The sequence below is a fragment of the Tachypleus tridentatus genome, chromosome 11 (genome assembly GCF_004210375.1).
Source record: "Tachypleus tridentatus isolate NWPU-2018 chromosome 11, ASM421037v1, whole genome shotgun sequence".
Lineage (NCBI taxonomy): Eukaryota > Metazoa > Arthropoda > Merostomata > Xiphosura > Limulidae > Tachypleus > Tachypleus tridentatus.
Genome location: NC_134835.1, coordinates 436,151 through 451,353, shown reverse-complemented (window position 1 = coordinate 451,353; position 15,203 = coordinate 436,151).

The window sequence follows — 15,203 nt, the reverse complement described above, 5'->3', positions numbered from 1 at the left end:
CATACATAACGTAAGGAAAAAATGTAAGGTTTCTTGTTATATTAGAGATTCAGTACATACATAATGTAAAGAAAAAAATGTAAGGTTTCTTGTTATATTAGAGATTCAGTACATACATAATGTAAAGAAAAAAATGTAAGGTTTCTTGTTATATTAGAGATTCAGTACATACATAATGTAAGGAAAAAGTGTAAGGTTTCTTGTTATATTAGAGATTCAGTACATACATAACGTAAGGAAAAAATGTAAGGTTTCTTGTTATATTAGAGATTCAGTACATACATAATGTAAGGAAAAAATGAAAGGTTTCTTGTTATATTAGAGATTCAGTACATACATAATGTAAGGAAAAAATGTAAGGTTTCTTGTTATATTAGAGATTCAGTACATACATAACGTAAGGAAAAAATGTAAGGTTTCTTGTTATATTAGAGATTCAGTACATACATAATGTAAGGAAAAAATGTAAGGTTTCTTGTTATATTAGAGATTCAGTACATACATAACGTAAGGAAAAAAATGTAAGGTTTCTTGTTATATTAGAGATTCAGTACATACATAATGTAAAGAAAAAAATGTAAGGTTTCTTGTTATATTAGAGATTCAGTACATACATAACGTAAGGAAAAAATGTAAGGTTTCTTGTTATATTAGAGATTCAGTACATACATAATGTAAGGAAAAAATGTAAGGTTTCTTGTTATATTAGAGATTCAGTAAATACATAATGTAAGGAAAAAATGTAAGGTTTCTTGTTATATTAAAGACTCAGCAAATACATAATGTAAAGAAAAAATGTAAGGTTTCTTGTTATATTAGAGATTCAGTACATACATAATGTAAAGAAAAAAATGTAAGGTTTCTTGTTATATTAGAGATTCAGTACATACATAACGTAAGGAAAAAATATAAGGTTTCTTGTTATATTACAGATTAAGTACATACATAATGTAAAGAAAAAAATGTAAGGTTTCTTGTTATATTAGAGATTCAGTACATACATAACGTAAGGAAAAAATGTAAGGTTTCTTGTTATATTAGAGATTAAGTACATACATAATGTAAAGAAAAAAATGTAAGGTTTCTTGTTATATTAGAGATTCAGTACATACATAATGTAAAGAAAAAAATGTAAGGTTTCTTGTTATATTAGAGATTCAGTAAATACATAATGTAAAGAAAAAAATGTAAGGTTTCTTGTTATATTAGAGATTCAGTACATACATAATGTAAAGAAAAAAATGTAAGGTTTCTTGTTATATTAGAGATTCAGTACATACATAATGTAAGGAAAAAATGTAAGGTTTATTGTTATATTAGAGATTCAGTACATACATAATGTAAGGAAAAAATGTAAGGTTTCTTGTTATATTAGAGATTCAGTACATACATAACGTAAGGAAAAAATGTAAGGTTTCTTGTTATATTAGAGATTCAGTACATACATAATGTAAAGAAAAAAAATGTAAGGTTTCTTGTTATATTAGAGATTCAGTACATACATAATGTAAAGTAAAAAAATGTAAGGTTTCTTGTTATATTAGAGATTCAGTACATACATAATGTAAGGAAAAAAATGTAAGGTTTCTTGTTATATTAGAGATTCAGTACATACATAACGTAAGGAAAAAATGTAAGGTTTCTTGTTATATTAGAGATTCAGTACATACATAATGTAAGGAAAAATGTAAGGTTTCTTGTTATATTAGAGATTCAGTACATACATAATGTAAGGAAAAATGTAAGGTTTCTTGTTATATTAGAGATTCAGTACATACATAACGTAAGGAAAAAATGTAAGGTTTCTTGTTATATTAGAGATTCAGTACATACATAATGTAAGGAAAAAATGTAAGGTTTCTTGTTATATTAGAGATTCAGTACATACATAATGTAAGGAAAAAATGTAAGGTTTCTTGTTATATTAGAGATTCAGTACATACATAATGTAAGGAAAAAATGTAAGGTTTCTTGTTATATTAGAGATTCAGTACATACATAACGTAAGGAAAAAAATGTAAGGTTTCTTGTTATATTAGAGATTCAGTACATACATAATGTAAGGAAAAAATGTAAGGTTTCTTGTTATATTAGAGATTCAGTAAATACATAATGTAAGGAAAAAAATGTAAGGTTTCTTGTTATATTAAAGACTCAGCAAATACATAATGTAAAGAAAAAAAATGTAAGGTTTCTTGTTATATTAGAGATTCAGTACATACATAATGTAAAGAAAAAATGTAAGGTTTCTTGTTATATTAGAGATTCAGTACATACATAACGTAAGGAAAAAATATAAGGTTTCTTGTTATATTACAGATTAAGTACATACATAATGTAAAGAAAAAATGTAAGGTTTCTTGTTATATTAGAGATTCAGTACATACATAACGTAAGGAAAAAATGTAAGGTTTCTTGTTATATTAGAGATTCAGTACATACATAATGTAAGGAAAAAATGTAAGGTTTCTTGTTACATTAAAGATTCAGTACATACATAATGTAAGGAAAAAATGTAAGGTTTCTTGTTACATTAAAGATTCAGTACATACATAATGTAAGGAAAAATGTAAGGTTTCTTGTTATATTAGAGATTCAGAACATACATAATGTAAAGAAAAAAATGTAAGGTTTCTTGTTATATTAGAGATTCAGTACATACATAATGTAAAGAAAAAAATGTAAGGTTTCTTGTTATATTAAAGACTCAGCAAATACATAATGTAAAGAAAAATGTAAGGTTTCTTGTTATATTAGAGATTCAGTACATACATAATGTAAAGAAAAAAATGTAAGGTTTCTTGTTATATTAAAGACTCAGCAAATACATAATGTAAAGAAAAAATGTAAGGTTTCTTGTTATATTAGAGATTCAGTACATACATAACGTAAGGAAAAAATGTAAGGTTTCTTGTTATATTAGAGATTAAGTACATACATAATGTAAGGAAAAAATGTAAGGTTTCTTGTTATATTAGAGATTCAGTACATACATAATGTAAGGAAAAAATGTAAGGTTTCTTGTTACATTAAAGATTCAGTACATACATAATGTAAGGAAAAAATGTAAGGTTTCTTGTTACATTAAAGATTCAGTACATACATAATGTAAGGAAAAATGTAAGGTTTCTTGTTATATTAGAGATTCAGTACATACATAATGTAAGGAAAAAATGTAAGGTTTCTTGTTATATTAGAGATTCAGTACATACATAATGTAAGGAAAAAATATAAGGTTTATTGTTATATTAAAGACTCAGCAAATACATAATGTAAAGAAAAAATGTAAGGTTTCTTGTTATATTAAAGACTAAGCAAATACATAATGTAAAGAAAAAAATGTAAGGTTTCTTGTTATATTAGAGATTCAGTACATACATAACGTAAGGAAAAAATGTAAGGTTTCTTGTTATATTAGAGATTCAGTACATACATAACGTAAGGAAAAAATGTAAGGTTTCTTGTTATATTAGAGATTCAGTACATACATAATGTAAGGAAAAAATGTAAGGTTTCTTGTTATATTAGAGATTCAGTACATACATAACGTAAGGAAAAAATGTAAGGTTTCTTGTTATATTAGAGATTCAGTACATACATAATGTAAGGAAAAAATGTAAGGTTTCTTGTTATATTAGAGATTCAGTAAATACATAATGTAAGGAAAAAATGTAAGGTTTCTTGTTATATTAAAGACTCAGCAAATACATAATGTAAAGAAAAAAATGTAAGGTTTCTTTTTATATTAGAGATTCAGTACATACATAATGTAAAGAAAAAAATTTAACGTTTCTTGTTATATTAGAGATTCAGTACATACATAACGTAAGGAAAAAATATAAGGTTTCTTGTTATATTACAGATTAAGTACATACATAATGTAAAGAAAAAATGTAAGGTTTCTTGTTATATTAGAGATTCAGTACATACATAACGTAAGGAAAAAATGTAAGGTTTCTTGTTATATTAGAGATTCAGTACATACATAATGTAAGGAAAAAATGTAAGGTTTCTTGTTATATTAGAGATTCAGTACATACATAATGTAAGGAAAAAATGTAAGGTTTCTTGTTATATTAAAGACTCAGCAAATACATAATGTAAAGAAAAAATGTAAGGTTTCTTGTTATATTAAAGACTCAGCAAATACATAATGTAAAGAAAAAAATGTAAGGTTTCTTGTTATATTAGAGATTCAGTACATACATAACGTAAGAAAAAAATGTAAGGTTTCTTGTTATATTAGAGATTCAGTACATACATAACGTAAGGAAAAATGTAAGGTTTCTTGTTATATTAGAGATTCAGTACATACATAATGTAAGGAAAAAATGTAAGGTTTCTTGTTATATTAGAGATTCAGTACATACATAATGTAAGGAAAAAATGTAAGGTTTCTTGTTATATTAGAGATTCAGTACATACATAATGTAAGGAAAAAATGTAAGGTTTCTTGTTATATTAGAGATTCAGTAAATACATAATGTAAGGAAAAAATGTCAGGTTTCTTGTTATATTAAGGACTCAGCAAATACATAATGTAAAGAAAAAAATGTAAGGTTTCTTTTTATATTAGAGATTCAGTACATACATAATGTAAAGAAAAAAATTTAACGTTTCTTGTTATATTAGAGATTCAGTACATACATAACGTAAGGAAAAAATATAAGGTTTCTTGTTATATTACAGATTAAGTACATACATAATGTAAAGAAAAAATGTAAGGTTTCTTGTTATATTAGAGATTCAGTACATACATAACGTAAGGAAAAAATGTAAGGTTTCTTGTTATATTAGAGATTCAGTACATACATAATGTAAGGAAAAAATGTAAGGTTTCTTGTTATATTAGAGATTCAGTACATACATAATGTAAGGAAAAAATGTAAGGTTTCTTGTTATATTAGAGATTCAGTACATACATAATGTAAGGAAAAAATGTAAGGTTTCTTGTTACATTAAAGATTCAGTACATACATAATGTAAGGAAAAATGTAAGGTTTCTTGTTATATTAAAGATTCAGAACATACATAATGTAAAGAAAAAAATGTAAGGTTTCTTGTTATATTAGAGATTCAGTACATACATAATGTAAAGAAAAAAATGTAAGGTTTCTTGTTATATTAAAGACTCAGCAAATACATAATGTAAAGAAAAAATGTAAGGTTTCTTGTTATATTAGAGATTCAGTACATACATAATGTAAGGAAAAAATGTAAGGTTTCTTGTTATATTAGAGATTAAGTACATACATAATGTAAGGAAAAAATGTAAGGTTTCTTGTTATATTAGAGTTTCAGTACATACATAACGTAAGGAAAAAATATAAGGTTTCTTGTTATATTACAGATTAAGTACATACATAATGTAAAGAAAAAATGTAAGGTTTCTTGTTATATTAGAGATTCAGTACATACATAACGTAAGGAAAAAATGTAAGGTTTCTTGTTATATTAGAGATTCAGTACATACATAATGTAAGGAAAAAATGTAAGGTTTCTTGTTATATTAGAGATTCAGTACATACATAATGTAAGGAAAAAATGTAAGGTTTCTTGTTACATTAAAGATTCAGTACATACATAATGTAAGGAAAAAATGTAAGGTTTCTTGTTACATTAAAGATTCAGTACATACATAATGTAAGGAAAAATGTAAGGTTTCTTGTTATATTAGAGATTCAGAACATACATAATGTAAAGAAAAAAATGTAAGGTTTCTTGTTATATTAGAGATTCAGTACATACATAATGTAAAGAAAAAAATGTAAGGTTTCTTGTTATATTAAAGACTCAGCAAATACATAATGTAAAGAAAAAATGTAAGGTTTCTTGTTATATTAGAGATTCAGTACATACATAACGTAAGGAAAAAATGTAAGGTTTCTTGTTATATTAGAGATTCAGTACATACATAATGTAAGGAAAAAATGTAAGGTTTCTTGTTATATTAGAGATTCAGTACATACATAATGTAAGGCAAATAAAAAAATGTAAGGTTTCTTGTTATATTAAAGATTCAGTACATACATAATGTAAGGAAAAATGTAAGGTTTCTTGTTATATTAGAGATTCAGTACATACATAATGTAAGGAAAAAATGTAAGGTTTCTTGTTATATTAGAGATTCAGTACATACATAATGTAAGGAAAAAATGTAAGGTTTATTGTTATATTAAAGACTCAGCAAATACATAATGTAAAGAAAAAATGTAAGGTTTCTTGTTATATTAAAGACTCAGCAAATACATAATGTAAAAAAAAAAAATGTAAGGTTTCTTGTTATATTAGAGATTCAGTACATACATAATGTAAGGAAAAAATGTAAGGTTTCTTGTTATATTAGAGATTAAGTACATACATAATGTAAGGAAAAAATGTAAAATTTCTTGTTATATTAGAGATTCAGTACATACATAATGTAAGGAAAAAATGTAAGGTTTCTTGTTATATTAGAGATTCAGTACATACATAATGTAAAGAAAAATGTAAGGTTTCTTGTTATATTAGAGATTCAGTACATACATAATGTAAGGAAAAATGTAAGGTTTCTTGTTATATTAGAGATTCAGTACATACATAACGTAAGGAAAAAATGTAAGGTTTCTTGTTATATTAGAGATTAAGTACATACATAATGTAAGGAAAAAATGTAAGGTTTCTTGTTATATTAGAGTTTCAGTACATACATAATGTAAGGAAAAAATGTAAGGTTTCTTCTTACATTAAAGATTCAGTACATACATAATGTAAGAAAAAAAAAAAATGTAAGGTTTCTTGTTATATTAGAGATTCAGTACATACATAATGTAAGGAAAAAATGTAAGGTTTCTTGTTATATTAGAGATTCAGTACATACATAATGTAAGGAAAAATGTAAGGTTTCTTGTTATATTAGAGATTCAGTACATACATAATGTAAGGAAAAAAAATGTAAGGTTTCTTGTTATATTAAAGATTCAGTACATACATAATGTAAGGAAAAAATGTAAGGTTTATTGTTATATTAGAGATTCAGTACATACATAATGTAAAGAAAAATGTAAGGTTTCTTGTTATATTAGAGATTCAGTACATACATAATGTAAGGAAAAAAAATGTAAGGTTTCTTGTTATATTAGAGATTCAGTACATACATAATGTAAGGAAAAAAATGTAAGGTTTCTTGTTATATTAGAGATTCAGTACATACATAACGTAAGGAAAAAATGTAAGGTTTCTTGTTATATTAGAGATTCAGTACATACATAATGTAAGGAAAAAATGTAAGGTTTCTTGTTATATTAGAGATTCAGTAAATACATAATGTAAGGAAAAAAATGTAAGGTTTCTTGTTATATTAAAGACTCAGCAAATACATAATGTAAAGAAAAAATGTAAGGTTTCTTGTTATATTAGAGATTCAGTACATACATAACGTAAGGAAAAAATGTAAAGTTCCTTGTTATATTAGAGATTCAGTACATACATAATGTAAGGAAAGAATGTAAGGTTTCTTGTTATATTAGAGATTCAGTACATACATAATGTAAGGAAAAAATGTAAGGTTTATTGTTATATTAGAGATTCAGTACATACATAATGTAAGGAAAAATGTAAGGTTTCTTGTTATATTAGAGATTCAGAACATACATAATGTAAAGAAAAAAATTTAAGGTTTCTTGTTATATTAGAGATTCAGTACATACATAATGTAAAGAAAAAATGTAAGGTTTCTTGTTATATTAGAGATTCAGAACATACATAATGTAAAGAAAAAAATGTAAGGTTTCTTGTTATATTAGAGATTCAGAACATACATAATGTAAAGAAAAAATGTAAGGTTTCTTATTATATTAGAGATTCAGTACATACATAATGTAAAGAAAAAATGTAAGGTTTCTTGTTATATTAGAGATTCAGTACATACATAATGTAAGGAAAAAAATGTAAGGTTTCTTGTTATATTAGAGATTCAGTACATACATAATGTAAAGAAAAAAATGTAAGGTTTCTTGTTATATTAGAGATTCAGTACATACATAATGTAAAGAAAAAAATGTAAGGTTTCTTGTTATATTAGAGATTCAGTACATACATAATGTAAAGAAAAAAATGTAAGGTTTCTTGTTATATTAGAGATTCAGTACATACATAATGTAAGGAAAAATGTAAGGTTTCTTGTTATATTAGAGATTCAGTACATACATAACGTAAGGAAAAAATGTAAGGTTTCTTGTTATATTAGAGATTCAGTACATACATAATGTAAGGAAAAAATGTAAGGTTTCTTGTTATATTAGAGATTCAGTACATACATAATGTAAGGAAAAAATGTAAGGTTTCTTGTTATATTAGAGATTCAGTACATACATAATGTAAAAAAAAAAATGTAAGGTTTCTTGTTATATTAGAGATTCAGTACATACATAATGTAAAGAAAAAAAATGTAAGGTTTCTTGTTATATTAGAGATTCAGAACATACATAATGTAAAGAAAAAAATGTAAGGTTTCTTTTTATATTAGAGAGATTCAGAACATACATAATGTAAAGAAAAAATGTAAGGTTTCTTATTATATTAGAGATTCAGAACATACATAATGTAAAAGAGAAAAATGTAAGGTTTCTTGTTATATTAGAGATTCAGTACATACATAATGTAAGGAAAAAATGTAAGGTTTCTTGTTATATTAGAGATTCAGTACATACATAATGTAAGGAAAAAAAATGTAAGGTTTCTTGTTATATTAGAGATTCAGTACATACATAATGTAAAGAAAAAATGTAAGGTTTATTGTTATATTAGAGATTCAGTACATACATAATGTAAAGAAAAATGTAAGGTTTCTTGTTATATTAGAGATTCAGTACATACATAATGTAAGGAAAAAATGTAAGGTTTCTTGTTATATTAGAGATTCAGTACATACATGTAAGAAAAATATTCTTCTTGTTTCTTGTTATAAGAGAAAAAATGTAAGGTTTCTTGTTATATTAGAGATTCAGTACATACATAATGTAAGGAAAAAATGTAAGGTTTCTTGTTATATTAGAGATTCAGTACATACATAATGTAAGGAAAAATGTAAGGTTTCTTGTTATATTAGAGATTCAGTACATACATAATGTAAGGAGATTCAAAAAAATGTAAGGTTTCTTGTTATATTAGAGATTCAGTACATACATAATGTAAGGAAAAATGTAAGGTTTCTTGTTATATTAGAGATTCAGTACATACATAATGTAAGGAAAAAATGTAAGGTTTCTTGTTATATTAGAGATTCAGTACATACATAATGTAAGGAAAAAATGTAAGGTTTCTTGTTATATTAGAGATTCAGTACATACATAATGTAAGGAAAAAATGTAAGGTTTCTTGTTATATTAGAGATTCAGTACATACATAATGTAAGGAAAAAAATGTAAGGTTTCTTGTTATATTAGAGATTCAGTACATACATAATGTAAGGAAAAATGTAAGGTTTCTTGTTATATTAAAGATTCAGTACATACATAATGTAAAGAAAAAATGTAAGGTTTCTTGTTATATTAGAGATTCAGTACATACATAATGTAAAGAAAAAAATGTAAGGTTTCTTGTTATATTAGAGATTCAGTACATACATAATGTAAAGAAAAAAATGTAAGGTTTCTTGTTATATTAGAGATTCAGTACATACATAATGTAAAGAAAAAAATGTAAGGTTTCTTGTTATATTAGAGATTCAGTACATACATAATGTAAGGAAAAAATGTAAGGTTTCTTGTTATATTAGAGATTCAGTACATACATAACGTAAGGAAAAAATGTAAGGTTTCTTGTTATATTAAAGATTCAGTACATACATAATGTAAGGAAAAAATGTAAGGTTTCTTGTTATATTAGAGATTCAGTACATACATAATGTAAAGAAAAAATGTAAGGTTTCTTGTTATATTAGAGATTCAGTACATACATAATGTAAAGAAAAAAATGTAAGGTTTCTTGTTATATTATGTAAGATTCAGTAAATACATAATGTAAAGGAAAAATGTAAGGTTTCTTGTTATATTAGAGATTCAGTACATACATAATGTAAGAAAAAAATGTAAGGTTTCTTGTTATATTAAAGATTCAGCAAATACATAATGTAAAGAAAAATGTAAGGTTTCTTGTTATATTAGAGATTCAGTACATACATAATGTAAGGAAAAATGTAAGGTTTCTTGTTATATTAGAGATTCAGTACATACATAATGTAAGGAAAAAATGTAAGGTTTCTTCAGTACATATAATTAAAGGAAAAATGTAGGTTTCTTGTTATATTAAAGATTCAGTACATACATAATGTAAGGAAAAAATGTAAGGTTTCTTGTTATATTAAAGATTCAGTACATACATAATGTAAGGAAAAAATGTAAGGTTTCTTGTTATATTAGAGATTCAGTACATACATAATGTAAGGAAAAAATGTAAGGTTTCTTGTTATATTAGAGATTCAGAACATACATAATGTAAAGAAAAAAATTTAAGGTTTCTTGTTATATTAGAGATTCAGTACATACATAATGTAAAGAAAAATGTAAGGTTTCTTGTTATATTAGAGATTCAGTACATACATAATGTAAAGAAAAAAATGTAAGGTTTCTTGTTATATTAGAGATTCAGTACATACATAATGTAAAGAAAAAATGTAAGGTTTCTTGTTATATTAAAGACTCAGCAAATACATAATGTAAAGAAAAAATGTAAGGTTTCTTGTTATATTAGAGATTCAGTACATACATAATGTAAGGAAAAAAATGTAAGGTTTCTTGTTATATTAGAGATTCAGTACATACATAATAGAGTAAGGAAAAAATGTAAGGTTTCTTGTTATATTAGAGATTCAGTACATACATAATGTAAAGAAAAAAATGTAAGGTTTCTTGTTATATTAGAGATTCAGTACATACATAATGTAAGGAAAAAAAATGTAAGGTTTCTTGTTATATTAAAGATTCAGTACATACATAATGTAAGGAAGAAAAATGTAAGGTTTCTTGTTATATTAGAGATTCAGTACATACATAATGTAAGGTAAAAAAAATGTAAGGTTTCTTGTTATATTAGAGATTCAGTACATACATAATGTAAGGTAAAAAAATGTAAGGTTTCTTGTTATATTAAAGATTCAGTACATACATAATGTAAAGGAAAAAATGTAAGGTTTCTTGTTATATTAGAGATTCAGTACATACATAATGTAAAGTAAAAAAAATGTAAGGTTTCTTGTTATATTAGAGATTCAGTACATACATAACGTAAGGAAAAAATGTAAGGTTTCTTGTTATATTAGAGATTCAGTACATACATAATGTAAGGAAAAAATGTAAGGTTTCTTGTTATATTAGAGATTCAGTACATACATAATGTAAGGAAAAATGTAAGGTTTCTTGTTATATTAGAGATTCAGTACATACATAATGTAAGGAAAAAAATGTAAGGTTTCTTGTTATATTAGAGATTCAGTACATACATAATGTAAGGAAAAAATGTAAGGTTTCTTGTTATATTAGAGATTCAGTACATACATAATGTAAGGAAAAATGTAAGGTTTCTTGTTATATTAAAGATTCAGTACATACATAATGTAAAGAAAAAAATGTAAGGTTTCATTAAAGATTCAGTACATTTGTTATATTAGAGATTCAGTACATACATAATGTAAGAGAAAAAATTTAACGTTTCTTGTTATATTAGAGATTCAGTACATACATAACGTAAAAAAAAATGTAAGGTTTCTTGTTATATTACAGATTAAGTACATACATAATGTAAAGAAAAAATGTAAGGTTTCTTGTTATATTAGAGATTCAGTACATACATAACGTAAGGAAAAAATGTAAGGTTTCTTGTTATATTAGAGATTCAGTACATACATAATGTAAGGAAAAAATGTAAGGTTTCTTGTTATATTAGAGATTCAGTACATACATAATGTAAGGAAAAAATGTAAGGTTTATTGTTATATTAAAGTCAGTAAGGAAAAAAATACATAATGTAAAGAAAAAATGTAAGGTTTCTTGTTATATTAAAGATTCAGAACATACATAATGTAAAGAAAAAATGTAAGGTTTCTTGTTATATTAGAGATTCAGTACATACATAACGTAAGGAAAAATGTAAGGTTTCTTGTTATATTAGAGATTCAGTACATACATAATGTAAGGAAAAATGTAAGGTTTCTTGTTATATTAGAGATTCAGTACATACATAATGTAAGGGAAAAAATGTAAGGTTTCTTGTTATATTAGAGATTCAGTACATACATAATGTAAAGTAAAAAAATGTAAGGTTTCTTGTTATATTAGAGATTCAGTACATACATAATGTAAGGAAAAATGTAAGGTTTCTTGTTATATTAGAGATTCAGTACATACATACATAATGTACATAATGTAAAGAAAAATGTAAGGTTTCTTGTTATATTAGAGATTCAGTACATACATAATGTAAGAAAAAAAATGTAAGGTTTCTTGTTATATTAAAGATTCAGTACATACATAATGTAAAGAAAAAAAATGTAAGGTTTCTTGTTATATTAAAGACTCAGCAAATACAGTACATACATATTCAGTGTAAGAAAAAATGTAAGGTTTCTTGTTATATTAGAGATTCAGTACATACATAATGTAAGGAAAAAATGTAAGGTTTCTTGTTATATTAGAGATTCAGTACATACATAATGTAAGGAAAAAAATGTAAGGTTTCTTGTTACATTAAAGATTCAGTACATACATAATGTAAGGAAAAAATGTAAGGTTTCTTGTTATATTAAGAGATTCAGTACATACATAATGTAAGGAAAAAAAATGTAAGGTTTCTTGTTATATTAGAGATTCAGTACATACATAATGTTTCTTGTTATATTAAAGACTCAGCAAATACATAATGTAAAGAAAAAAAATGTAAGGTTTCTTGTTATATTAGAGATTCAGTACATACATAACGTAAGGAAAAAATGTAAGGTTTCTTGTTATATTAGAGATTCAGTACATACATAATGTAAGGAAAAAAATGTAAGGTTTCTTGTTATATTAGAGATTCAGTACATACATAATGTAAGGAAAAAATGTAAGGTTTCTTGTTATATTAGAGATTCAGTACATACATAATGTAAGAGAAAAAATGTAAGGTTTCTTGTTATATTAGAGATTCAGTACATACATAATGTAAGGAAAAAATGTAAGGTTTCTTGTTATATTAGAGATTCAGTACATACATAATGTAAGGAAAAAAATGTAAGGTTTCATAATGTTGTTATATTAGAGATTCAGTACATACATAATGTAAGGAAAAAAATGTAAGGTTTCTTGTTATATTAGGAAAAAAGATTCAGTACATACATACATAATGTAAGGAAAAATGTAAGGTTTCTTGTTATATTAGAGATTCAGTACATACATAATGTAAAGAAAAAAATGTAAATGTAATTCAGTACATACATAATGTAAAGAAAAAAATGTAAGGTTTCTTGTTATATTAGAGATTCAGTACATACATAATGTAAGTAAGGAAAAAAATGTAAGGTTTCTTGTTATATTAGAGATTCAGTACATACATAATGTAAGAAAAAAAATGTAAGGTTTCTTGTTATATTAGAGATTCAGTACATACATAATGTAAGGAAAAAAAATGTAAGGTTTCTTGTTATATTAGAGATTCAGTACATACATAATGTAAGGAAAAAATGTAAGGTTTCTTGTTATATTAGAGATTCAGTACATACATAATGTAAGGGAAAAAATGTAAGGTTTCTTGTTATATTAGAGATTCAGTACATACATAATGTAAGGAAAAAATGTAAGGTTTCTTGTTATATTAGAGATTCAGTACATACATAATGTAAGGAAAAAATGTAAGGTTTCTTGTTATATTAGAGATTCAGTACATACATAATGTAAGGAAAAAATGTAAGGTTTCTTGTTATATTAGAGATTCAGTACATACATAATGTAAAGTAAAAAAAATGTAAGGTTTCTTGTTATATTAGAGATTCAGTACATACATAATGTAAGGAAAAAATGTAAGGTTTCTTGTTATATTAGAGATTCAGTACATACATAATGTAAGGAAAAAAATGTAAGGTTTCTTGTTATATTAGAGATTCAGTACATACATAATAATGTAAAGAAAAATGTAAGGTTTCTTATTATATTAGAGATTACATACATAATGTAAAGAAAAAAATGTAAGGTTTCTTGTTATATTAGAGATTCAGTACATACATAATGTAAAGGAAAAAAATGTAAGGTTTCTTGTTATATTAGAGATTCAGTACATACATAATGTAAAAAAATGTAAGGTTTCTTGTTATATTAGAGATTCAGTACATACATAATGTAAGGAAAAATGTAAGGTTTCTTGTTATATTAGAGATTCAGTACATACATAATGTAAGACTCAGCAAATACATAATGAAAAATGTAAGGTTTCTTGTTATATTAGAGATTCAGTACATACATAATGTAAGGAAAAAATGTAAGGTTTCTTGTTATATTAGAGATTCAGTACATACATAATGTAAGGAAAAAATGTAAGGTTTCTTGTTATATTAGAGATTCAGTACATACATAATGTAAGGAAAAAATGTAAGGTTTCTTGTTATATTAGAGATTCAGTACATACATAATGTAAGGTAAAGAAAAAAATGTAAGGTTTCTTGTTATATTAGAGATTCAGTACATACATAATGTAAAGAAAAAATGTAAGGTTTCTTGTTATATTAGAGATTCAGTACATACATAATGTAAAGAAAAAATGTAAGGTTTCTTGTTATATTAGAGATTCAGTACATACATAATGTAAGGAAAAAATGTAAGGTTTCTTGTTATATTAGAGATTCAGTACATACATAATGTAAGGAAAAAAATGTAAGGTTTCTTGTTATATTAGAGATTCAGTACATACATAATGTAAGGAAAAAATGTAAGGTTTCTTGTTATATTAGAGATTCAGTACATGTAAGGAAAAAAATAAGGTTTCTTGTTACATTAAGATTCAGTACATACAAATGTAAATTCTTGTTATATTAGAGATTCAGTACATACATAATGTAAAGAAAAAATGTAAGGTTTCTTGTTATATTAGAGATTCAGTACATACATAATGTAAGGAAAAATGTAAGGTTTCTTGTTATATTAGAGATTCAGTACATACATAATGTAAGGAAAAATGTAAGGTTTCTTGTTATATTAGAG